The sequence below is a fragment of the Lissotriton vulgaris genome, chromosome 1_1 (assembly GCF_964263255.1).
Source record: "Lissotriton vulgaris chromosome 1_1, aLisVul1.2, whole genome shotgun sequence".
Lineage (NCBI taxonomy): Eukaryota > Metazoa > Chordata > Amphibia > Caudata > Salamandridae > Lissotriton > Lissotriton vulgaris.
The window spans coordinates 1,878,641,433-1,878,667,706 of record NC_141685.1 but is presented as its reverse complement, the minus strand read 5'-3'; the positions used below and the strand labels follow the sequence as shown (position 1 = coordinate 1,878,667,706).

At 47.7% G+C, this 26,274-nt stretch overlaps 1 protein-coding gene across 2 annotated transcripts in view; it reads right to left on the bottom strand.

Moving 5' to 3' along the window:
* Positions 1 to 26,274, bottom strand: part of CFTR (CF transmembrane conductance regulator) — a 1,194,762-nt gene that overhangs the window by 96,178 nt on the left and 1,072,310 nt on the right. The window lies entirely within an intron of this gene.

The following is a 26,274-nucleotide window of genomic DNA, read 5'->3' as shown; positions in this document are numbered from 1 at the left end:
ATGGCTTCATAAATCTCCAGTAATGCAACACAGCACAAATCACTGAATTGCATTACTGAGCGCCAGGGAGGCATTTCCATGGGTATTGCGTAGGTGTTCCCACGCACTATCCGTGGTTTTTACCGTATTCCCAGATTTACAAGAAAAGGTAAACCTGGGAATGTGCCAAAAAGATGCGCCTACCTAGGAAAGGCGTGACATGGAGAAATATATTTATTTCTCCTTGTATTTCCTCTTTCTAGGTGTGCTGGATTCTGCAGCACACCTAGGTACCCCTTCCTGCACAAAAGCAATCCTGCATGCAACGCAGGCACCCTTGCACCATGGTGCAGACCCCTGGCGCGAGGGGGCCTGCGTTGGTGCTAGACAGTCCATTGTGCACCAGCACAGGGGAAAAGACAGGTATGTATTGTATTCTTTTAAATACAGCGCATTAGGGACCTTTCCCTGTAATGCAGCACAGCAAGGTGACTTGCTGCACTGTGTTACTTTACCATAAATATGGCCCTTAATGTGTTGTAAGATTTCCCAGGTGGTGACGAGTATGTAACAGAATGTTTCAGGTGGGACTGAAGAAGGTCTGACTTGCTCCTGCCTCATGGTGGTGGAAACCATCTTTAATTACCCTATCGGTAACAATGTGGTTTCTCATAGTATGGGACTGTGGACAAGAAAGAAGAAAGTCCCTGAGGATTATACATTCTGATTGCCGCACACATGGAATTCAAGTGTATGCCCATTGTCTCAGGCATTCCATTCACATAAGCAAGGACTGGATTTATCTCCATCTTTTTATTCATTCAAAGGGCAATCAGGCAGATTAACGTTGTTGTGGAGGGTGAATGCCTGAATGAGATTTCAGCATGGTCACAAATACTTCATGTGGGAAGGTAAGGATGGTAGAGGTGTCATCAATGTACGGCGATGGTAGATGTATTGTTTATGCTGATCGCCAGACAGTGCATCACTCATGGGACACAGGTCGGTTGGTAACACTTCTTTATTAGTATCTCACACAACGGCTTACATGTATGTCTGTCCTGCTTCCTCCCTTGGTCATTCTGCCCCCCCAGCTTCCTGTCCCTAAACAGGATGTGGTGTCCAGTGACCTGGTCACTGCCCTCATGACCCACAGGGTCCTAGTGTCCTCTTGTCAGGTCGCCCTATCTGTCAAGTCACGACATCTCCCCCCTTGTTGCAAACAAATGTTCATGATACATTCCCACTAGTCATTGTCGCCCCCCCCTGATTTCCGTTGTTGTCTCTGTCTCACCACCACCAGGTCTCCTTCATTCAATTTCGATTCTGATGCATGTCTCCGCTGATCCGCATACTCTTTCATTTTCCTTTTTGCTTCCTTATCCCTTTCCGCAATGTCACTGCGATCTGTGCTCATCTTTGCTTCCATTTGTGGCAGCCTCGTCTTGCTTGATCGTCCCAATACCAGCTCGGCTGGGCATCGACCTGTGTAGCTGTGAGGTGTGTTTCTGTAGTCCCTCAGCACCTGGCACAGTGCCTGCCCAGTCAATATTTGTGTCAACTTTGCTCTCTGGATGGCTTTCTTTATGGTCCCCATAAATCGTTCTGCCATCCCATTGGCCTGTGGCCACAGAGGTGTTATTTTCAGATGCTGTATCCCCAGGTAATCCATGAACCGGCGGAATTCTTCTCCTGAGAATGGAGGGCCGTTGTCCGTTTTTAATGTTTGTGGAGAGCCCCAGGCAGCGAAGATGTCATCGAGCACAGGTAGAGTGGCACTTGCTGATGTCAACGAGATCTGTCTTACAATCGGAAATCTTGAGAACTCGTCAATGACAACCAACAGGTAATTTCCAGCCTCCAACAGTCCATAAAAAACTGCTGCTAGCTCTGTCCATACTGCTTTTGGCAGCTCTGACATTTGTAGTGGTGTTGGTTTTGATGGCGGTCCCGTCACTTGACAGACATGGCGGGGTGTTATTGCTTCTTCCACCATGCCATCTAGTCCTGGGAACCACACCTTTTCTCTGTAGCGACAATGCCTCGATGAGATTCGTGGGCCTGTTCAATTGTTGTCTTCTTCAGCCTGTATGGTATTACTATTCGTGATCCTCTCATTAGAATGCCGTTCTTCGTTTCTGACAGTTCTTCATTTATTTTCTTGAAAGCCAGCATTTCTTCTTTTATTACCCCTTCTTCCGTGGGGCTGTTATTATTGACATGTCTCCATCTTTGTTGTCGCACGACTTTTCCGATTGCCTGCATGGTGGGATCTCTCCTTGTTTCTTGCTCTAACTCGGCAATCGTTATTGACATCTCAGTGTTTTGCTTGAAGATGAAGTTTAGGTATTCTTCTGCCATGGTGGTGCTGTCTTCTCTGTGGGGTAGTGGGTGCCGTGACATGTAGTCAGCTGGATTTTGTTCTTTTCTAGGTTTATGAACTATTTTAAAGTTGTAGTCCATCAACCTTATTCCCCACCGCTCTATCCTTGGTGGTATCTTGACGCTTGGGTTGCCATAGATGGTGACTAGTGCCTGATGGTCTGTTACAATCGTGAAGGGCTTCCCGTAGATTAACATGTGATAGTGCTCACATGCCCACACCACGACCAGACTCTCTTTTTCTGGTTGAGAGTACGCTCTCTCAACGTCTGACAGACTTTTGCTCCCATAAGCCACGACCCGGCGTGGTGAGTCTTTTTCATGCTTGTGTTGTGCCAGAATCACGCCCAGGCCCACTGGGCTGGCATCCACAGTTAGCTCTGTGCATAAGTTTGGGTCGAAGTACGCCAGGTGATCTACTGCCGTTACTGACGCTCTTATCTCTTCAAACGCCTTGCTGCAGTCTGTTGTCCATTCGAACGGTTGTCTCTGCTTCGTTAGCTCTCGCAGTGGTGTACTCACTGTCGCGTAGTCCTTGATATAGCGTGCACAATAGCTGGCAAGACCGAGGAATGATCGTACTTCAGCTATGTCTCTTGGTTGTTTTGCCTTTTCTAGGGTGACTACCTTGCTGCGATCCGGTCTCATTCCTTTTTTCGAGAATATGTGCCAGAAGAACACCAGTTCTTCTCTTCCCAGCTCACATTTCTTTTCGTTTACTGTTAGTCCAACTTCTTCCAGTTGTGAAGATACTTCTCTCAGTGTTTCTCTCAGTGCTCTGTCGTGTTCCTCATCCGACTTACCGAATACTAGAATGTCGCCACTATAGTTGAGACTGTTCATGATTGGTCTTATCATTTGTCTGATTGTTTCTTGGAAGATTTCAGCCGCTGATGAGATTCCGAAGCTCAACCGGTTGTAGCGGAACAGACCTGGATGTGTCGAGAACGTCGTTATGTACCGTGATTGTTGGTCCAGTTCTAGTTGATGGTATCCCCTACACAGGTCCAGTTTGGAAAATCGTCTTGTTCCCGTCAGACAGCTGATCATGTCATCCAGATGCGGCCCTGGATGCCGTTCTCTTTCGATGGCGGTGTTTGGGATTCTCATTTCCACACATATTCTGATCTGTGCAGTGTCCTTATTTGGAATGGCTACTATTGGAGATACCCATGGTGGTGGTCCTTCGGCTGGCTTGATGATGTCCTGATCCAGCAGTGACTTTATTTCTTTCTCTACTTGCGGTTGTAGGTGTATCGGCACTCGTCTGTGATGTTGAGCGACAGGCCTGACTGCTTCGTTGATGTGCAACATGATCTGTCGCCCTCTCAGTTTTCCAAGCCCTTCTGTTAGCTTTGAATATTCTCTTAGGATGCTTCCTTTGGCAGACGTGTGATATGTCATCTGTATCAGACCCATTACTTGTGCCGTGACGTTGCTTAGTAAACAAGGTGCTGGGATGTCTTCTCTTAGTACATGAATCTACTCTGTGACCGTTTTGTCTTTATACGTCAGGGTATCCGTGAACTTTCCCAAGTTTGTTACAGGTCTCTTTGCACCATAGGTGAATACTTGTACTCTTGATGGTTGTAGGTGCGGTTTCCTCTTCATTTTCTCATATTCCGTGGCGCACATGATGTTGCACGTGGCGCCACTGTCAAGTACAAATTCTGCTTGGTGAGGCCCTACATCGATGGTCACCGATTCTGTTGCTTGTATTGACTGCTTGTCTACCAACCTGATGCTTTCTTCACTGTGCCCTTCATCCGTGGACATGAGGTATAAGCGTTCTACTTTTTCTTCCGCTTCTTCTTCTCCTCCTGACTCTAGCGAGGAGCTTCTTGTTGTCATTTCCATGTGTCGCACATGCCGGTTTGTCGTCATTCTTCGTCTCCCTGGTCTGCCTCTTTCAGTTTTGAATTGCATGCCTTGGCACATGGTGGCAAAATGATTACTTCTATTGCACTTCCGGCATGTCTGACCAAATGCTGGGCACGCCCCTCTGTGTGGAAACTCCAGCCCACATCTGTAGCACTGTGAGCCTTGTTGTTTCTTTGTTAGTTGGTCACCCGGCCCTTTCTTCCAATGCCCCGATCTACTATTGTCTGTTATTCTGTGGACCTGTTCAACCCGTCGTTCCATTTGTCTCAAATGTGCCATCGCTCTTGCCAGTTCCAAGATCTTTTCTAGTGTGGTTGGCTCCTTTAATATCCTCGTGCAAAAATCAGTGTCTGGACATCCTTCTATTATTCTTAGGCGAATGGCCTGCTCATTGTCATATTTCTCAAACTCACAGTGGGTCACTAGTTTTCTTAGCCTGGTTGTGAGATCATCTAGTGACTCGTCGGGCTTTTAAAATGCTATGTTAAAGCTGTACCTTTTGAAATCAATATTTCTATGAGGGTCAAATTTGTTTGTTAGCCACTTGATCAGTCCTTTGTACGTGTGTGTCTCGCTGCTTGGTAGTGTTACTAGCAGGTCATCTACCTCATCTTCTACCAGGTTTAGGAACAGTCCTAGTTTTTTAGCCTCTACCACATCTGTGGCGTCCATGTACCTTTCAAACTTTGTGATCCTCTTCTCCCATCTTATTCCCACTTGTGGCTCCAATACGCTGAATGGTAGTGGTCTGCGATATTGTGCGCTTTGTTTGGTCTCAGCCATGTTTCTTTTTCTTTATACACCCTCTTTTCGTTCTTTGTTATGTCCTTTTCTTACTCCTTTTCTTGTATGTATGTGTTATTTCTGTCTCATTTCTTTATCTGCTTGTTTTCTTTCTCCTTTTGTCTTTTTGGATCTTTTGTCCCTTTTATTTCTTCTTTTTCTTCCTCTGTTTGACTTTATTTATCCTCTTCTGGGCTTTCTTAGTCTTTCTCCTAGTATTTTACTCTTTTATTTTTTTTCTTTGCCTGGCCTTAATATGGCGGTGTATGTTGTTTCCTATGAGTTTTTCTTCAATGGCCTTTTTCCAAAATGGCCGCCGCTCTTCTCGCGAGATTTCGCGATCGAAATCTCGCTCGCCTGACTTCAAAATGGCCGCCTCCCCAGATCTCGCCTCTGATTGGCCCAGCCGCCTGATCTTAAGATGGACGCCGAGACTCTCGCGAGAGCTCGCGCCTCTATTTTCAAGAACGCGCTTCACTTCGCGCTTACCGCAGTTTGCTTGCAATTTCCTCAGAAGCGGTCGGGTGGGCTCCGATGTCGCTCGTTTCTTCTTCTTTTTTCTGCTGCCAGCACATCCAGGGTGGGCACCTGGTTACTCCTGATGGCGCGCTCGACGGATACGCGTCGATTTACGCGTCGGCTCGTTTCCCTTCGTCGCCAGTTGTAGTGTTTATGCTGATCGCCAGGCAGTGCATCACTCATGGGACACAGGTCGGTTGGTAACGCTTCTTTATTAGTATCTCACACAACGGCTTACATGTATGTCCGTCCTGCTTCCTCCCTTGGTCATTCTGCCCCCCAGCTTCCTGTCCCTAGACAGGATGTGGTGTCCAGTGACCTGGTCACTGCCCTCATGACCCACAGGGTCCTAGTGTCCTCTTGTCAGGTCGCCCTATCTGTCGGGTCACGACAGTAGATATAGCGTTGTACTACTTTGTTGAGGTAGGGGATTAACGTCCATCGAAATTCATTGTAGAGGTCAGGCATTTATTTAACATTAGATGGGTAGGACAGTCAGATAATATATTTTGTTAAAAACTGGAATATCAGGAGTCTCTAAAAATGAAGTCTTAAAGATGACTTTTCCTTTGCTTTTTAGCTGTAACCAGTTGTTAAGTACAAGCAGAGAGAACCCTCTAAACAGGAAGTGATTAATAGTACACACACATACACACCCACTGAAAAATTAGATATGGGAGGAAAGTGGGTGCTGATGAAGATTACACAGTAATAAGAAAGCAAATACCATTCAGTGGAGGCGCCTGGCATTTGTTTGTAGGGCTTGGGGGTGAGAAGGGAATACAAACAAAATGGAACATAATTAAAATAAATAACATTGTTTTTACCTTCTAGTTTGACAGACCCCGCCTCGCTCCTCTCTGAGGATCGTCGACTCCAACTGCACACTGCGCAGACTACCAGATGCCAATCCCAGTGCTTCGCTCATGCTGGCAATACTTTTACCAGCATGAGTGAAGGGCTGGGATTGGTCTGAGCGGCCTGGTTTGCGGCTCAGACAGTAACTGGGACTCATTGGAGAAACCTAAGTGCGCATCACCGTTTGGCCGGTATAAGATGGGCGACCAAACAGTCATGCGCACCTAAAAGTGCCCACCACCACTCCCACTGCCATGTCTGTCAAAGGGGATTGCGAGACCCCGCCTGCTATAGATTTGCATTGGCGATGATCAGGCAAGCAAAAATAAAATGATAATAAAATGCTTTTATTATCATCTCTTTTTTTTTAGCAGTAGGCGTTGCTCCTCTGCCATTATGGAGGAGCCGCCCCTGATGTGTTACCAGCTGTATGGAACCCAGTTCGGGGCAAATTTATTTACATTTCTTTTTAAACTTCAAATTATTAACCATCTCTGTTCTCACCAGCATAACACGAATACGTTTAGGATCAGCAGTGATGGACTCCAACTCCAACATCTATGAAGACGATTTTGATCTGAAGGGCCATGCGTTAAACCACCTAATAACCATTACATGCTACTGTGACTGGCTGTGCTTTCTCACTAGTGTAGTTGGTCCTCTATCTTTCCATACTCACCCTTGGTACCACGAGTCCTTCTAACATCAAAGAAGAATCTGAATAGTTGGTTTTGTGTCGCACTAAACTTGCTCGGCCATTGTGCCCTCTAATCCCCTTTATCTGATGCGTGGTCAATTTGACGTTGCAAATACAACTTTTTTTGTATGTGTGCAGGTGCTTCAAAACTCTATTGTACTAGTATTATAGAGAATGTACCACTCTTCCGTGATTTCTGTGAGGAAATCCATATGTCCTTATGTTAATTCAAAGACTGGTTTGCTTGACTGGACCTTTCTGTTCGACCTTCACCCTGGACTACAGCCTGTATTACCTGACATAGACCTTGAATGATTCTCCACAATAGTTTACAGCTTCTAACACATCAGCAGGCCTTCCAGGCTTACTGGTGTGATATTGGAAACCGCATTTTATTAAAACTGGCATAAGATATGTATGTTTTTTGGCAGCTCGCCCTTCCTCTTAATGTACACATGCACTTTTAAAAGAGCGCTGGAGATATGTGCAACATTTTCCCCACATGCCTTCACCTGCCTTTAACCCTCTTCCACTCCGCATGAAAGAAGCGCAGAACCATTGGTACTTGAATATTTCCCTTGAATATTGAAATTCATGTTTATATATTTCTGGTGTCAGGTCATACTCCACTTATTAAGGATGCAAATATATCTATGTTACCTAAATGGAACACGCTTAAACTAAACTGGTATTATGATGTTTATTTTTCATCAGAGAACTTTTCAAAGCTTTGGATTTGGGTCCCTAAAGTTGACGACAACACGCTCCCTCGTCTCCCTTTTGGGGCTATTCCCCACCCATGGTACTCTCCGGACAACAATTATATCTTCGTACAGATCTCCGCTTCTACAGTTTCTGAGTGCCTTTCCCATCCAATGAGTGATGCTATGTTTTAATTGAGATTGATCTTCATTTTGATTTGGGTCTAAAATAGGGATATATGGGAGCACCATCACAAGGGAGGGCATCTTCTGGGGGTAACTGCAGTGTCGTAGGGTGCTGTCTGTTACAATTGTCGGCATGACAAAAATTACCATTCTGAGGCATTATTATTTCACATTTTGAGTAAGACTGGGTAGGCCCTGGATATAATCATTGTTGGATACGTCTATATGCAGAATTTAAATTGCACAAGGGACCTCTGGTATGCTAATAATCAGTAGAGGTTCTGGAGTTATATATTCCTAGTGTCCTCTTGCTGACCCATTATTGCCGTCTCTGCTTCACAGCCCCATCTTCCCCATTCCAATTAGTGACATCTTTGGTGACCCATGTCCAAGTAGCTCCTTGAGTGTTGAATCTATACCTTTAAGTATTAGTAGTATGGGGTTGATAGGTGTCTTGAGAACTTCCTCAAGTGCCTTGCTGTGATTGTCTGGCACAAAGCTTTCCGGTCTTTCAGTGCCTAATACTTGACTTAAGAAAGCTCCTGTATCAGGTTCTCTAACCTCTTAGGTACTGATGTGGTAAATAAAATTACCGGGACTATTTTTCTATACATTAAATGACAATAAGGATAGCTCAATCAAATGAGAGGCAGAGTCTGTGGTGTCTGAGTCATAGGTCTTTAATTAAGTATCTCGAGATACTGGACATCGGGTTTCATCACCACTAAGGTTCAGGAAGGGATATTCAACATTTTATTAACATCACACATTATATATAGTAAAACCGTATAATTGAAATGAATACAGTAGGCGTAACAAGTGAAAAGAGAGAGATAAGAACACATGTGCGTAAAAGAAGGCGTGTAAAGAAGGCGTACACGTAGGCGTGCACTTAACGAGTCAGAGAAACGTCACAAGTGGGTGGATGCTTAGAGAAAATTTTGCAGGATCAGCAGAAACCTTTGGCACGGATGCGCGCGCAACTGAGCATGACGTGGTGTAGACGTGTAGCTGGGGAGAGCTGGGGGCTTGACTTTAGCACTAGCAGAGGAGACTAATGTCTGGGATGTCAGAACGACCTGTACCTATAGCATATCTGGTATCTTGTGTTTAGAGGATGTATTATCTGGAGTAAAAGGTCTCTCGGGCAGAGGCCATACATCACTGAATGCTAGTGGGTGCATACGTGTCTATGTGCAATGCGCGGGGCCATGGGCCTACCATAGTAACGGGTGCAGTAAATTAATTGCATGGAGACAGGATGGCAGGGCCCTTTGCTCTGTAGCCGGGAATATGTTTACCTATTTCACTAGACTGGAATGTGTTTTCGTGGAGGCTGAGCAGATAACTGTAGGCAAAATACCGTCTTGGCAGGCAGGCCAGGCCGAGCCGGGCACCGCTTGCCTGGGCAGGAAGTAAGGTAGAGGTCAGGGATGCATACCTAAACTGCAGCCTTTCAGAGACAGAAGAGACTCGGAGCCTCAATTCAGGGCCTGGCTCGGCTGAGCCAGAAAACATGTGCATCTTTAAACGTGTATCATGTAAAGATGTTGGCAACATGGGTCTAAAAACCAAATTAATGTTGCTTTCATGGAGGACTTGGTAGATGACATGTTAACGTTGGACGCAAATGCAAATGCGTCTTTATTTTCGGTCATGGAGGGAAAATGCATGGATGTTTATGCACATACATTGAACGTTGGGGTACACGATAGGGGACATACTTGATCATGTAAAATTCAATTTTCCTCATTCCCTCCTTGTCCCCTACGTTCCCTTCAGGATATATCTATCTTCATGAGACCATCTATCTGTTCATATAGCATCATTTGCTCGTCTTTTTTCATTCGAGCACGGGATCGTGGACGTGGACGGGGAATACAAGCTGTGGCCCACAGGCCGCAAATCGCTGGCCCACATTGCAGACAGAGACAACAACTGAATAGAATGAGCAGTATTATTCCTAGGAATGATAACACTTTCCATCCCCAGGCGGATATCACACTCCAGAGCCAACCGGACCAAGTCCAGGTGCCAGGATTCTGGTGTATTAGGTGAGCTATTTCATGAAGCCTTGTTATGGCTTTATACACGGATGGCGCGTTATTAGGAATAAACACGCAACAACTGGATCCGATCACTCTACAAGCCCCGCCCCTATCGGCCAGGATGACGTCAAGAACAAGACGGTTTTGAAGAACAACGAGTCTCATAGCAGACTGCTCTTCGGTCAGGTTACTTAAAGCAGAAGTAGTCTCATTCACTACTGCTTCCAAAGTTCTGGTCAATCTACGTATCAGTTTACTGTTTTGTATGGGACCTATGAAGAAAAAGAAACCTTTATTGAAATCCGTATATTGTTCCAATGTTGTCTCAGTCTGATCGACAATTGGGGACTTGATCTCCCTTCTTTGTCTTACATGCACAAGGCGTGAATTTCGATGATAATCAGGTGGGGCTAGAAAAACAGGTGGTAATAGGAACGCAATATAACACGTTCCATCCCAATCGAGGGCCAGGTGTACATAAGCTGTCTGACCACAAATAAAATAGGAATGGCGAGAGGCTTTGAAAGTAGACTTTCCTTTATCGCTGAATTCGACCACAGTATTACAATCACTGTGTCCTAAATGTACTGAACCATTCTTTCTAACACATAACTCGCCTTTCACTGGTAAAACTGTTATAAACGGCAAGTCCGAATTAGTCTCGGACTGGACGTTCAGAATCATGAGATTGAGGGAAAAATTGCCTAATTCATACACTTCATTTTCTAGATCGGTCCCTATCCTTTGGGGAAGACCGTCTGCGTCTGGGAAACATGCTTTATTCATGACTGTATTCAGGTTCCCCCATATCCAATTGCCTTGGGAAACTTTGGACTTACTGTCTAAGGAAGACATTAAAGCAAACCATGCTCCACACGAACCATTATGTGTAAACGGGTAGGGAAAGAGGGGCAGAGCTCCCTTGTATTTCTGATAGGGTGGGAGTCGGCCACATATCCAGCAATTTGTGGCATTGCTGGTCTGGTGAGTATGGTGTAACATACGAATGAAAGTATTGTTGCGCATTGCTAAACGATAGGACAGCTCGTGAGGGGGCAGGTCGCTGAAGGTGTGCTCTACAGTGTCATTAGAGGAAGTATGTACATGGGAACCAAGAGGAGGAAAGAAAACATGTAGCATCAAGCTTATGCATATTATCGAGATGCTCAGAATAAACATAAAAATTAACGTAATGACGCATCTGCTATGCAGGTTTTTGCAATATTTTTCTCTCTTTTCAATTCGCCTATCTCTCTGACTACTTGGGTCTATCTTATACATGTCAGAAACCTGTCTAACCGCTTCACCCAGGGGGGGACTTAAACAATTAAACACTGTCTGACTTACTAGACCTCAACTTTACTTGGTACTCCTGTTGCGGAGTTTTTTCTAACAGGGGGAGTTTAGAGTCAGTGTCTGAAACGGGGCAGTCCTTGAAAACAGTCTCTGGACACAGTCCATAAAATCGCTTGATGTGGCTGGAGTGGAGCCACCCTTTTCTTCCTTCCACCTTCACCGCGGTCCTCGTGGTCATCAACACCAGTTTCGGTTGCTTCCACCTGGGCTCCAGAGGGCTTGTACGATCAAAATTGCGGACATATACCAGGTCTCCTGGAACGATTTCATGCGGTTTCACTTGGGTATTGTCCGGGAAGGCAGCCGCGACCTGTGAATGACAAGAGAGTAGTGCAGACATCAAGGAAGCCAGGTAATCTGTCAGCATGTTACTATCAACATCAGTTATCTTTCGAGGCTTAGGCGTACCCCACATGTTTGGAGGTCGGCCGAAGACTACCTCATAGGGAGATAGTCCGGTTCTGGAATGGGCTACCATACGCATGTAAAAGAGGGCAACTGGCAGGGCTACTATCCAATCTACACCTTTTTCTGCACAGACCTTCGCTAACCGTGTTTTCAGAGTCTGATTATGTCGCTCGACGAGACCAGCTGCTTCGGGGTGTCGTACACAGTGAAATTTCCACTGGTAACCTAACAGGAGTGATACCTGTTTCATCAGTTCGGACGAGAATGGCTGTCCATTATCTGAGTACACGACACGGGGCAAGCCGTATCGAGGGAAAAATTCACGGACCAACTGTTTGGCAGTGGTCACAGCAGTATAATCTGGGACTGGATATGCTTCTGTCCATCTGGAAAGGGCACATACAACTACGAGGACATACTTGAATCCTCGACATCGGTCCATCTGGATATAATCCATCTGGAGGACTTCGAAAGGGTGATCAGGAGGATGGAATCCACCTTGTTCCACGGGAATGCCTTTGCCTGGATTGAACTGACAACAGATCATGCAGGTACGCACTTTCTGTTTTGCTGCTACACGTAAATGCTTGTTGGACCAAATGTTCTGTATGCTATGTAACATGGCTTTTTCTCCTAAGTGTGCTGGACTATGTGCTGTATTTATGATAACTTGAACCACGGAGTCGGGGAGAAACCATGTGGCTCTACCCTTTGTCATCCATCCCTGATCTGTCTGGATCCCTCCTTGTTCAGTCCATTTCTTGATTTCGTCTGGAGTAGCATGTGTCTGTATGTCGAGTACATCTTGTGTGGGATCCTTAACTGTCATACAATGTGTCTGTGATGATACGTCAGTCTTTGTCAGGTTAGTCGGTATGTCTGTTTGAGTCTGAGCTGTGAGTTTCGCTGTTCGATCTGCCAGGTCGTTACCCTGGGAAATGATGTCAGTAATTTTAGTATGTGCTTTGCACTTCATGATAGCAATGGCTGTAGGTAAATGTATGGAATCTAACAGAGGTTGAATGAGGGGACCATGTTGTATCTTGGCACCATGAGAAGTTAAAAAACCTCTTTCTTGCCAGAGAATACCGAAGTCGTGTACGACTCCAAATGCGTACTGTGAATCTGTGTATATGTTTACTTTCAGGTTCTTGGCTCGTATGCAGGCTTGGGTCAGAGCGATGAGCTCTGCTGCTTGGGCAGACAATGTGTCAATACGGTGTGTTTCTATGACTTCAGTTTCAGTGGTCACTGCATATGCGGCCACTAACTCTCCTGTGCTTGTTCTCATACATGAACCATCCACGTAAAGTGTCAGATCCGGGTCGTGCAATGCAATGTCTGTCAAGTCTTGTCTGGGTTTTGTTACAGTATTGATGACTTCCACGCAGTCATGTGGTGTAGGGTCAGTTGTGCTTGAGGGTAACAATGTGGCAGGGTTTAAAATGTTGCAACGTCTGATCTCTATGTGTGGCTGAAACAGTGTCAATTCATATCCTGTCAGTCGTGCTATGGTCAGGTGCTGTGTCTGGGTTCGGTTCAGAAGAACTTCCACGGAGTGTGGAACCTGTACTGTCAAGGGATGTCCTAACACTATTGAGTCGCTTTGTCTGATTGCTAGAGCTGTTGCTGCAACTGATTTCAGGCACGAAGGCAGAGCCTGGGCTACTGGATCCAATGCACTAGAAAAATAGGCGCAAGGCTTGTGTTTTCCTGCTTGATCTTGTGTGAGAACAGATAATGCTGTGCCATCGCGTTCAGTGACAAAAAGTGTAAAAGGTTTGCTGTAACATGGTGTCGCTAAAACAGGTGCTTGACATAAGGCTTTCTTCAATTCGTCAAAAGCTAGTGTATGTTCCTGAGTCCAAGGGAGGACAGTCGAAGTCACTGCCTCCTGTGTTGTCAACTGTATAAGTGGCTTGGCTAGGTATGCATACTGAGGAATCCATTGTCTGCAGTAAGAAGTGAGGCCAATGAAGGCCTGTACTTCCTTTTGTGTCTTGGGTTGTGGAAGATGTGCAATAACTGGATGCGGTCTGGTGTCAACTGTCTCCCCCACTTGGACAGCAAGTGCCCAAGGTACACAACTTGCTGGGCACAAAATTGTAGCTTCGAAGGGGACACTTTATGCCCCTTTTCAGCCAAGAAATACAAGACAGTCAGTGACGCGCGCTCGCAGTCACGTTCGGTCTGTGCTGTAATTAACAGGACATCAACATATTGGAGTAGGGCAGTATCAGTAGGCATGTGAATACTGTCTAGTTGTCGTTTCAGGGCTTGACTGTAAATACTAGGACTTTCCGTGAACCCTTGAGGAGCACGTGCAAATTTGAAGCTTCGGCCATTTAAACAGAATCCGAAAAGATACTGGCTTTCCGGATGGATGGGGACACTAAAGACCCACTTGTGGGACACCCCCGCGCCGCACGGCCACCAGCTGCTGCGTGTGCCCCTTGCCTGCCTTCTGCCTCGCTGCTGCCTCGTTTGCCGGTTGCCGGCTGCCTCCGCTGCGGCTGTTTTTGCCCTTTGTTTTTGCCGATAATTTGTGCCTGTTTTGTATATTTTCACTTTCCCCGTGTTTTGCTTTTCCTTCCTTGTTGTCCGCCTACCGCGCCGCCCTCCGCACTCCCTTCCCGCCACCGCCGCTTTTCCCCGCCCCTTTTTCTTTTCTGTACCCTCCCCGCTCCCGCCTCCCAGCTGCTCCGCCCACCCGCGCACTTGGCCTTAAATGGCGACCGTGCGACGCAGGTGAGTGTGACCCACTTGTGGGACACCCCCGCGCCGCACGGCCACCAGCTGCTGCGTGTGCCCCTTGCCTGCCTTCTGCCTCGCTGCTGCCTCGTTTGCCGGTTGCCGGCTGCCTCCGCTGCGGCTGTTTTTGCCCTTTGTTTTGTCGATAATTTGTGCCTGTATTGTTTTATTCTCGTTTTGCCCTGTTTTTGCCGATAATTTGTGCCTGTTTTGTATATTTTCACTTTCCCCGTGTTTTGCTTTTCCTTCCTTGTTGTCCGCCTACCGCGCCGCCCTCCGCCCTCCCTTCCCGCCACCGCCGCTTTTCCCCGCCCCTTTTTCTTTTCTGTACCCTCCCCGCTCCCGCCTCCCAGCTGCTCCGCCCACCCGCGCACTTCGCCTTAAATGGCGACCGTGCGAACGCGCAGCGGTCACGCGCAGCGGGCGCGCCGATTGTGCGCCGAAGGCGCGCCAAAGGTAAGCCCGTCTGAGCCCGTCCGCGACCGGATCGCGACCAGCGCCAGGACCCCTGGCCCCCGAAGACCCCGACCGACCCGCCTGACGTACTCCGCCGCCACCCTCACCGCTCTCAACACCGGCCGACTCCCAGATTGCCATCAAGCCACTCCAAGACGTACCCACGGACCTTTCAGCTGCCAAGCCTGCAAGTTCACCTGCATCCGGACCAGCCCCGCACCAGCACCCGCCAAGTCGATCACCAGCAGCACCCACCTCAAGTGCATCCTGCTCAACACCCGCTCCGTCCACAGACACGCCATCGAACTCTGGAACCTCCTAGACGCCACAGCCCCTGACGTTGCCTTCCTCACGGAGACCTGGATGAACGCCTCTTCAGCTCCCGACATCGCCATCGCTATCCCAGAGGGCTACAAGATCGTCCGGAGGGACCGAAACGCCAACCAGATGGGAGGAGGCATCGCCATCATCCACAGGAGCACCATCCGTCTCACGACCAGCACCGACAACACCCTGACCAGCGCCGAACACCTGCATTTCCAGATCCACACCAACCCGAACACCACCCTCAGAGGCACCCTGATCTGCCGACCCCCTGGACCACGCACGCAATTCAGCGAGGACATCGCCGACTTCGTCAGCCCGCATGCCCTCCCCTCCGCTGACTACATCCTCCTGGGGGACCTCAACTTCCATCTGGAGAACAACAACGACCGCAACACCAGCACCCTGCTCGACAACCTCGCCAACCTGGGACTCAAGCAACTGGTGTCCACCCCCACCCACCTCGCCGGACACACACTCGACGCAGTCTTCTCTTCCAGCACAGACATCGACTTCAGCCACGCCACAGAGCTTCAATGGACGGACCACAGCTGCGTCCACTTCACCTTCAAGAGAACGACGACCCACCAACACCAGCAACAGGCCGCCCGCAGAAGCTGGAACAAGATCACAGCAGACCAGCTCGCCACCTCCCTGAGCCAGCACCCTCCTGCCAGCTCAGCGAACCCCAGCCAGGCCGCCGACAACCTCACGAAGTGGATCAGCAACTGCGCGGACGAACTCGCCCCACTGAGGACCCCGCCTAGCAGACCCGGCAGCAAGAAGGCCCCATGGTTCACCGACGAACTCAAGAGCTCCAAGAAGAACTGCCGAGCCCTCGAGAAAGTCTGGAGAAGGGAACCGACACCGGACAACAGGACCTCCTTCAAACTTGCCACCCGGAAACACCACCAGATGATCCGCGCCGCCAAGAAAACAGCATTCAAGGACCGGTTGGACAACAACGCGCACAACTGCAAGGAACTCTTCAACATCGTGAAAGAGCTTTCCAACCCCAGCGCAGGAAACAACGACATCACCCCATCGCAAGACCTCTGCAACTCCCTCGCTTCATACTTCCACAACAAGATCGCGGACATACACAGCAGCTTCAACAACCAACCAACGCACACCATGACCGAACAACCACCCCCCACCACCACCCTCCACGCCTGGACCCCGATCAGCACCGAAGACACCATCCGCACGATGAACTCCATCCACTCCGGATCACCGACCGACCCATGCCCTCACCACGTCTTCAACAAGGCCGACGCTGTCATCGCACCCCACCGGCGAGACATCATCAACACATCCTTCGACACCACCATCTTCCCTGAGAGCTGGAAACACGCCGAACTCAGCGCTCTACTCAAGAAACCAACAGCGGACCCCACCGACCTCAAGAATTACCGCCCCATCTCGCTCCTCCCGTTTCCAGCCAAAGTCATCGAGAAGACCGTCAACAAGCAGATGGCCGCCTTCCTCGAGACGAACGGATCCCTCGACCCCTCACAGTCCGGATTCCGAGCCAACCACAGCACCGAGACCGCCCTCATCGCCGCCACCGATGACATCCGAGCCCTGATGGACAATGGAGAAACAGCGGCCCTCATCCTCCTAGACCTCTCCGCGGCATTCGACACGGTCTGCCACCGCACCCTAGTACGGCGCCTCAGCAACATCGGAATCCAGGACAAGGCGCTGGAATGGATCATCTCCTTCCTCGACGGAAGAACACAGAGAGTCCGCCTACCACCGTACAAGTCAGAGGCCTCCGAAGTCATCTGCGGCGTCCCCCAAGGATCATCTCTGAGCCCCACCCTCTTCAACGTCTACATGAGCCCCCTCGCGGCCATTGTACGCAAACACAACCTCAGCATAATCTCCTACGCCGACGACACCCAGCTGATCCTCTCCCTGACCAACGACCCCGCCGCCGCCAGAGCCAACCTGCACGAAGGGATGAAAGAGGTAGCCGAGTGGATGACGACCAGCCGCCTGAAACTGAACTCGGACAAGACGGAGGTCCTCATCCTGGGCTCCTCACCCTCCGCCTGGGACGACTCCTGGTGGCCTCCCGCCCTGGGCACCGCACCCAAACCGACAGACCATGCACGCAACCTGGGCTTCATCCTGGACTCCTCCCTCTCCATGACCAGGCAAGTCAACAACGTCTCCTCGGCGTGCTTCAACATCCTACGCATGCTACGGAAGATCTTCTGGTGGATCCCCACCGAGACCAGGAAGACCGTCACCCAGGCCCTCATCACCAGCCGACTGGACTACGGCAACGCCCTCTACGCCGGTACCACCGCCAAGCTCCAGAAGAGACTCCAGCGGATCCAGAACGCCTCAGCCAGACTCATCCTCGACCTCGACATCCCACGAACCAGCCACATCTCCGGACATCTGAGAGACCTTCACTGGCTCCCCGTCAACAAAAGAATCACCTTCCGCCTCCTCACCCACGCACACAAAGCCCTACACGACCAAGGCCCGAGCTACCTCAACAGCCGAGTCAACGTCTACGCTCCCAAACGCCACCTCCGATCAGCCAACCACGCCCTCGCCGCCGTCCCCCGCATCCGAAGAGCGACTACAGGAGGAAGGTCCTTCTCCTACCTGGCCGCCAAGACCTGGAACTCCCTCCCGACCGACCTGCGCCTGACCCAAGACCACCTCTCCTTCAGGAAGAAGCTGAAGACCTGGCTGTTCGAGCAGTAGCGGCACCCACCCCCCCCCCAGCGCCTTGAGACCCTACGGGTATGTAGCGCGCGTTATAAGTGTCACTGATTGATTGATTGATTAAAGAAGGCGTTCTTGAGATCGATGACAGTAAAGAACGCTGCTTCGGAATCAATGGCAGTTAATAACGAAGAAATGTCTGGGACCACTGGGTACTGGGGTATTATACATTTGTTTAATTCTCGAAGGTCGATCACCAATCTGTAGACCGGTGGTGCATTTGGGTCAGTTCGTTTAAGAATCAGAATGATTGGAGAATTACATATATTGGAGTCGGTTTCTACAACCACTCCTTGTGCAATGAGTTCGTCAATAATTTTCAATAAGGCTACTACAGCCTCAGGTGGTAACTTGTATTGTCGGATTCGGGGCAGTACAACTCCTTGCTTGAGAGTAACACGGTAAGGTGTAATGTGCATACAACCTACATCAGTTCGACCCTGTGCCCATAAATGCTGCGGTACATTCTGCAATCTTGGATCAAAATCTCTCAACCCATAATGTCCTTTAAAATCACGTAAAAACAATCTCACTCCTTCCGGAGTATAACATATTACTGCTCCCAGTGCTTTCAACGTTTTGATACCAAGCAGATTTTCAGGACATGCTTTCGTAAGTAACAAGTCTGTAGTACGGGACAATGGACCAACTTCTAGGGAAACTGGCTTTGACACTTCGTTAATAATAGGCTGTCCTGAAAAACCCAGGGAAACATTCTGTGAGCCTGAGAGGGGTGCCCCTGGAACCTCGTCATGACTGATGGTAGTTCTGCTTGCCCCTGTGTCAATCAAAAATTTTCTGTCTTTCCCTAATACCTGACTATGTACATAGGGACCCTCTTGATCTACAGGAACCTCGATAAGGGGCAAGCCAACCTCCCTCTCTAGGCTGTTTCATGAGTACTGCTGATAATCGGGGTAGTCTGACTGTGCAAACTGGTACATTTGTTGCGTGACATGTTGTGTGGCAGCAATAGGTTGGGGTTGGGGTACAGCTACTGTCTGTTGTGTATTCTGTGGAATATTTTGTGGAACATGTTCTTGTCTAGGAGGGCGCGGTCTTTCTTTCGTCCTGCCTGTAGCAATATTATATTTCAGAACAGTACATTCGTTTATATAGTGACCTGGCTGTTTACAATAATTGCAGTTCCCTTTAACAGGAGCTGCAGAATGACCTGGTGGTGCCGTACCCTTCTTCTGACCGTCAGGTGGGACAGACTGAGCAACTAGTACTTTCATTTTCGTGTCTTTAATACGTCTTTGTTCGTGTTCGTGTTCCTCTCTAATTCGGTTCTGGTGATACTGTAACATTTGTAACATCTGAGAAGGGCTATTTGCTTGCCATGTACTCTCGACTTTCAGTACTCTATTTTTAACTTGTGGTAAGGAATTCTCTACTAATTTGGTCACAAAAAGATGTGGGTATGATTCACTACTTGTTTTCAGGCCGCTAATAATAATGAAACATTTCTCGAATCTAGAATAAAAATCACTAGTGTCTTCGTCTTGTTTCTGTTTGCAGGCTGAGATTGCATCCCAGTCTTCCTTTTTCGTAGTTAGTAATCTTGGCAAAACCTGTATTAATAACTCGGGTAATGCTTTGGCTTTATCCCCAAGACCAGTACCTGGAACTCGTGTATTGTCTTCGTTTTCTAATTCTGTCCAATCAATCTTTTTCTCTCCCACCTCCCACTCTTTTTCTTTCAGTTTTTCATAAATGCCTGCTGGCAACAGTACCTTTAACATTTTAATAATATCGGGATATGTATACTCCCCCATGCGGAGCATGTCTTTTAATTCACGGTGGAACCCTGCTGGGTCTTTATCGTGACAGGGTACTAATTTTTTCATTTCCAATAGTTCTATTTTCGTTAAAGGGGTGTAAACAAATACTCGTTCAAGCTCACCGTCTGTCTTCCGGACGGGATGAACTTCTCGTAAGGGATTCTGTCTGTCTATGTAAAATGTTTTCCGTACTGGGGGTGGAACGGGAACAAAATGTGGAGTCAGAAATTTCTGTATTTGTGTCGTTGTTCTAGAATGATATTAATTAAATCGGTACCTAGGCCTCTCCATCTACCTAGGAGTAACTCTTCCAAAATATTATATAGGGGACCTGGATCAGAATGCTGACTCTCATATAGTGTAATGAGATGCTGGACCATGTACATACCAGCTAATCGCTGTTCGTCTGGGGAAAGACTCAAAAATGTTTGCGCTACTGAATCATCTTTATATACTGTAGAATTTCCAGCCCATTGTACCGCGGACCGTGCTAGTTCCTGTTCACGCATGGTACTAAGTTCACTATAACCTATTCGTTGTTTCAGTACTTTATCAGTGGCCTGGAATAGATGCTCAAGAGAACATTGTTCTGGTATGGGAGAAAGGAAACGTTTCTTGCATTCTGGGCGTATGGGTCTGTCAAAAGGTCTTGCCCTACCTACATATGCTATTCTATCTGGGTTCTCGGTTTCTATATCATCGTCCTCTGAGACTACATCCTCCGCTTTCTCGGCTTCCCTAGCTGCTCTTTCCCTTGCGTGTATGTCCAGAATTTCTTTACGGATCTTCCTATACATGGATTCTATACAACCTTGTTTACTATGTTTACCATCATCTATGTTGTCACTCCATTTTATCAGGACTTTCATCTCTTCTTTGCTTTTACCTGGCTGATCTTGTTCCCTTATCAAACAATTTATCAAGAACTGTAAGATCATATTTTGCGTCTCCACCTTCCTGTGTGCCATGACCTCGTGAATAATTTCTGGTCTCTCCCCCGTTCTAATAAAGTGATATATGTTATCTAAATGTTCCCTCACATCTGGAAAAATAGTCAAATAGTTTGTAACCCGTCGTAAACGTATTGAATATAGTATCATCTGGTCTTCGCATGGTACTGGATCATATCTACAATCAGTAAGGTACTGTTTAAGGGCTGCGTACGTGGTTACTTTTGGTGTGCGTTGTAATGCTGCTTCTCTAAGTGTTAGTCGTTTTACTTGAGGTGGGGTGATAGGGGGACCTCCTACTGCTCCTCCTGAAGTGTGACCGTATATTATTACTGGCTGTGCTGTCGCTGGTGCTGGTAAAGTAGGTGTAGGTAATGTAGGCAGACTCTGGGTTGCAGGCGGATTAAAAGGATTGCCAGGACCAGTAACAGGAGAGACAGTAGGGGAAGAAACAATGGGGGGAATTGTGTCTTGAGCAGGCTGAACAGGCTGAAGATTATTATTAGCAGGTGGTACACGTGCATTGGTATATTCTGGAGCAACGTCATCTAGATAGGAAGAAAGGAAAATGTCTGCGGCGGTCTGTTTATGACGGAGTTTAGTCGGGACCAATGGTGGCAGCAAGTTACGGGATACTTCCGGGGTCGCCTTAGGCAGGCCCTCGGCAAGAACAGGATATAGAACTGTAATAAGGGCATTTCTTTGTCTGTCTGATTGTTCTGCTTGAACTCGTTCACCTTCTTCTAATAGCTCTCTTTCTTTAGCTTTTTCGGATTCTTCTCTACTTCTCTCTGCTTTCCTGATTTCTTTCTCTGTTCTTCTATGCGCTTCTTTACGCCATAATTCTATGGCATCTTTCTGGGATTGTCTGGCTTTCTTTTTCCATAATGCTTCTTCTACTCGCATGATGCATTCAGCATCCCATGTCCCTGAGACAGGCCATCTATACTTTTCTTCCAGATTCATGGTGTAGTCAACCCATAAGTCTAAATACAGTATGGCATCTAAGCCATGTTTCTGGTACATAAAATGTCCGGGAGTGTCCCTAGGCGGGACGGGAATTGCTTCTTCGAGTATCCCTTTCCTGGTTCCTATCTGACGTAATTTCGAGAACAGTGGCATATTTCAACTTACTTGAACACAATAAACACAGTAATGAATTGCAAACAATCATTCATACCACGACATTAAACACATAAAACATTTCCGGACAGATGCTATCTAGTACATAAAAAACACAATTCTGAAAATCTCGAAATATGTTACTAGAATACTGGATTTCTAGATGCACTGCTGAAACAGTACAGACATACCGGTCCCATAAAGAGACACGTCATACCGTATCCACCTAAGTGAACACGTCTGGACCGGATCTGTGTACCCAGACCCGTCTTGACCGGGCACAAATCAATGAACCCGTCTAGATGCGTTCCCAACAACGGTACTCACCGGGAAGCAGAAACTGAAGGCCTCGGAAACTCGATACTGGACTGGACTGGACTGCTACGACTTCTACTGCTACTATGCTTGCGCTTCGGAACAGGTGGGCCTCCGGATACCTCGGACCTTGCTCTCTCAGTTTGGGGCTCTGGTCGGGATCCTCCGCATTCCTCACCGCCTCGTCTGGATGCCGGATCGCAGTCTCCGTCTCCTCCGTGGGCCTGAGGGAGATAGCAGGAAAACCCGCAGGTGCGCACAGGAGTCCGTCACGGCTGTAGAAGGGGTCAGGGGCCTGCGTTACATCGCCGGCGCGTGGGGAAGGGGAGGGGTCCCTATTCGGGCGCCAGATTATGTGGTAAATAAAATTACCGGGACTATTTTTCTATACATTAAATGACAATAAGGATAGCTCAATCAAATGAGAGGCAGAGTCCGTGGTGTCTGAGTCATACGGTCTTTAATTAAGTATCTCGAGATACTGGACATCGGGTTCCATCACCACTAAGGTTCAGGAAGGGATATTCAACATTTTATTAACATCACACATTATATATAGTAAAACCGTATAATTGAAATGAATACAGTAGGCGTAACAAGTGAAAAGAGAGAGATAAGAACACATGTGCGTAAAAGAAGGCGTGTAAAGAAGGCGTACACGTAGGCGTGCACTTAACGAGTCAGAGAAACGTCACAAGTGGGTGGATGCTTAGAGAAAATTTTGCAGGATCAGCAGAAACCTTTGGCACGGATGCGCGCGCAACTGAGCATGACGTGGTGTAGACGTGTAGCTGGGGAGAGCTGGGGGCTTGACTTTAGCACTAGCAGAGGAGACTAATGTCTGGGATGTCAGAACGACCTGTACCTATAGCATATCTGGTATCTTGTGTTTAGAGGATGTATTATCTGGAGTAAAAGGTCTCTCGGGCAGAGGCCATACATCACTGAATGCTAGTGGGTGCATACGTGTCTATGTGCAATGCGCGGGGCCATGGGCCTACCATAGTAACGGGTGCAGTAAATTACTTGCATGGAGACAGGATGGCAGGGCCCTTTGCTCTGTAGCCGGGAATATGTTTACCTATTTCACTAGACTGGAATGTGTTTTCGTGGAGGCTGAGCAGATAACTGTAGGCAAAATACCGTCTTGGCAGGCAGGCCAGGCCGAGCCGGGCACCGCTTGCCTGGGCAGGAAGTAAGGTAGAGGTCAGGGATGCATACCTAAACTGCAGCCTTTCAGAGACAGAAGAGACTCGGAGCCTCAATTCAGGGCCTGGCTCGGCTGAGCCAGAAAACATGTGCATCTTTAAACGTGTATCATGTAAAGACGTTGGCAACATGGGTCTAAAAACCAAATTAATGTTGCTTTCATGGAGGACTTGGTAGATGACATGTTAACGTTGGACGCAAATGCAAATGCGTCTTTATTTTCGGTCATGGAGGGAAAATGCATGGATGTTTATGCACATACATTGAACGTTGGGGTACACGATAGGGGACATACTTGATCATGTAAAATTCAATTTTCCTCACTGACATGGATGGCGGCTTGGATCCAGTTGACAGTCTTCTTGCTTGGGTATTCATTGGCCGTGGAGTACCTTTTTTCTTCCTAGGTGGCGGTGATCCCACAAATTCAATACTATTAGACAGTCTAATATCCAGTACGATCTATAAATCACCATTAAAGATACAAGGGTTAAATTCCTTTCCCGCCTGTTCTTGTAGTATATTCTCTTTATCTATATGGTCAGGTGTGGGGTCTGCATCAGTGGCCAGGGCCTGTGATAAAGCTTTTTTTGGTGACACCCAACATTTGTTCCACACACTCAATCGCAGAGTTCATTGATTGCACCCATGGCTTTAGTTAAAAAAAAACTGTTATTGAAGCTGTTAGTGTACGGCTCTTACCAGACCTGGTCGAGGCCACAGATGTTCTCTTACCCATATTTTCTACTCTCAGAAGATCCTGATGAGAAATAGTACAAATACAAATATAGCTGGCAAGAAAGGTGTCCTGCACAGCCTTGTGCAGCTGCAGACGGTGCAGACAGGCCTGCACTTGGTCAGTACTAGCCGGGGTATGCACCTCAGTGTGCCCCAAACACATCCAGTGCAGTGGAAACCATGGGCCTTTAAATGCACCCCATTTCCACTCGGTGCAGGTTGTGTCATTGCCAAGTGGAGGAGCCTGGGGCTTGTGGTCCTGGCCCCGGTGTAGCCTAACCCCGCTCAGCACATGTTCTGTTGTTGCCGTGTGGAGGTGTCTTGGCTTATGGTTCTGGCACCCAATGAAGCCCAGAAAGCATCTTGCACTGCAGAAACCAGTGGTCCCGTAAATGTGCCTAGCTCAGCGGAGTTTGTGTCATTGCCGGGTAGAGGAGCTGGGGCTTGTGGTCCTGGTCCCCAAAGAAGGCTGGTCTAGCTGAAAAGCAGGAAAGTGTCATGTATCCTGGAAACCAGTAGCACCTTAAAAACACCTCACTCAGCGTAGGTTGTATTGTTGCAGGGTAGAGAACCCTCCCTGGTCCTGGACCCCAATGAGGTCCAGTCGAGCAGGAAAGCAGCCACAAGCCTAACATCAGTGTTTGGAAAAGGAGAATTACTGACTTCCTGGACAAGACGTCTAGGGCCCGATGTAGGTAAAAGGCATTTACCGATTCGTAAATACCAAATTTTACCGATTCGGTATTTACAAATCGGTAAATGCTATGTAGGTATTTTTACCGATTGGTAATTACCGAATCGGTATTTACCGATTTGGTAATTGCCATTGATTCCTTTGGGCCTTGAGGCCCATAGGAGCCAATGTCAATGACTGAATCGGTAAATCGGCCGTTACCCACCGGTATTTGGTGACCTACATCTGGCCCCTAGTTCCCTTTCCATACACCTGAGTGTTCGGACCTAGACTAAAGATTGTGTTGCAGAATTGGGGGGTTGGGGTGCAGAGGGGTGTAGCTCCACTATTTAATAAAGGCACAGTGGTACACCACTCCGCTCCGTTTATTGCCTTGCCTCAATTGCTGTTGGAAATACACATTTTCTAGTTTGTCCTGTACCCTGTCCCATAGCTGTGGAGATGCAAGAAAGCAGAAGGATCCAAGGGGACAGAAAATAGAGTGCCTTGAATCTAAGGGCTGAGCTCCCTAACAATGGAGGGCTTTAACATTAGTACATAGCCAAGGTATGTCTGTGGATCCGGAGATAAGGCAACCAGTCTGGAAAGAAACCTTAAGTGTGGGGTCCATTACACTTTGGGGTACATGTTTTTCAAGTCCAATAATCCACAAAACCCAAAGTGGAAACTCAGCTAGCACAACTTCCAAGTCAATATTATACAGAATGCACCTTCCTTCAACAGCTCTCTGACACCAGATTACATTCTCAAATGTATCAGTGTTGCAATTATTCTTCCTTGAGGACACTCTCAAGCCCCGTGTGAGTCCATGGGACCCTCTGTAGCTGGTACCTATGAAGATCACTTATTGAAGGGGTTTGATCTCATTGAAACCTGCCTCTGAATAACCAATTCCGCCCAGCCTATCTGTTACATCGATATTTCCCAAACTGAGGTCGTAAAACACTGGAGTAATGCAAGTCAATTTTTGGTGGGTCAAGAAAATGTTTCAAAATGTCAAAATGTTGTAATTATTTGAAAATAGAAAATCATGAAACAAATGGGAAAGTGAATGAAAATGATAAAAGGGACAAACATATGGTGCATATTATAAGGATACAGGGACAACGTTTTATTTACATACCAGTGGTGCCTTCTGAAGAGTAAAGGCAGCCGGCCAAAGCCCGGTAGTGAAGTCATCTAATGACCCCAGCGAGACCAGGATAACCAACCACCACAGCTCAGGGTAGCCATCTAATGATCACAAAGTGCAGGTAACTCGAGAACCTAGGGGATGACACTTCCGTTTATAGTGCTAGAAGCCTCCAGAACTTTTCATCCTCATATTTAGGCAGGACCAGCTTCTCCCGGGTCCAGTATGGATACAACAGTGTGTGTGTGAATGT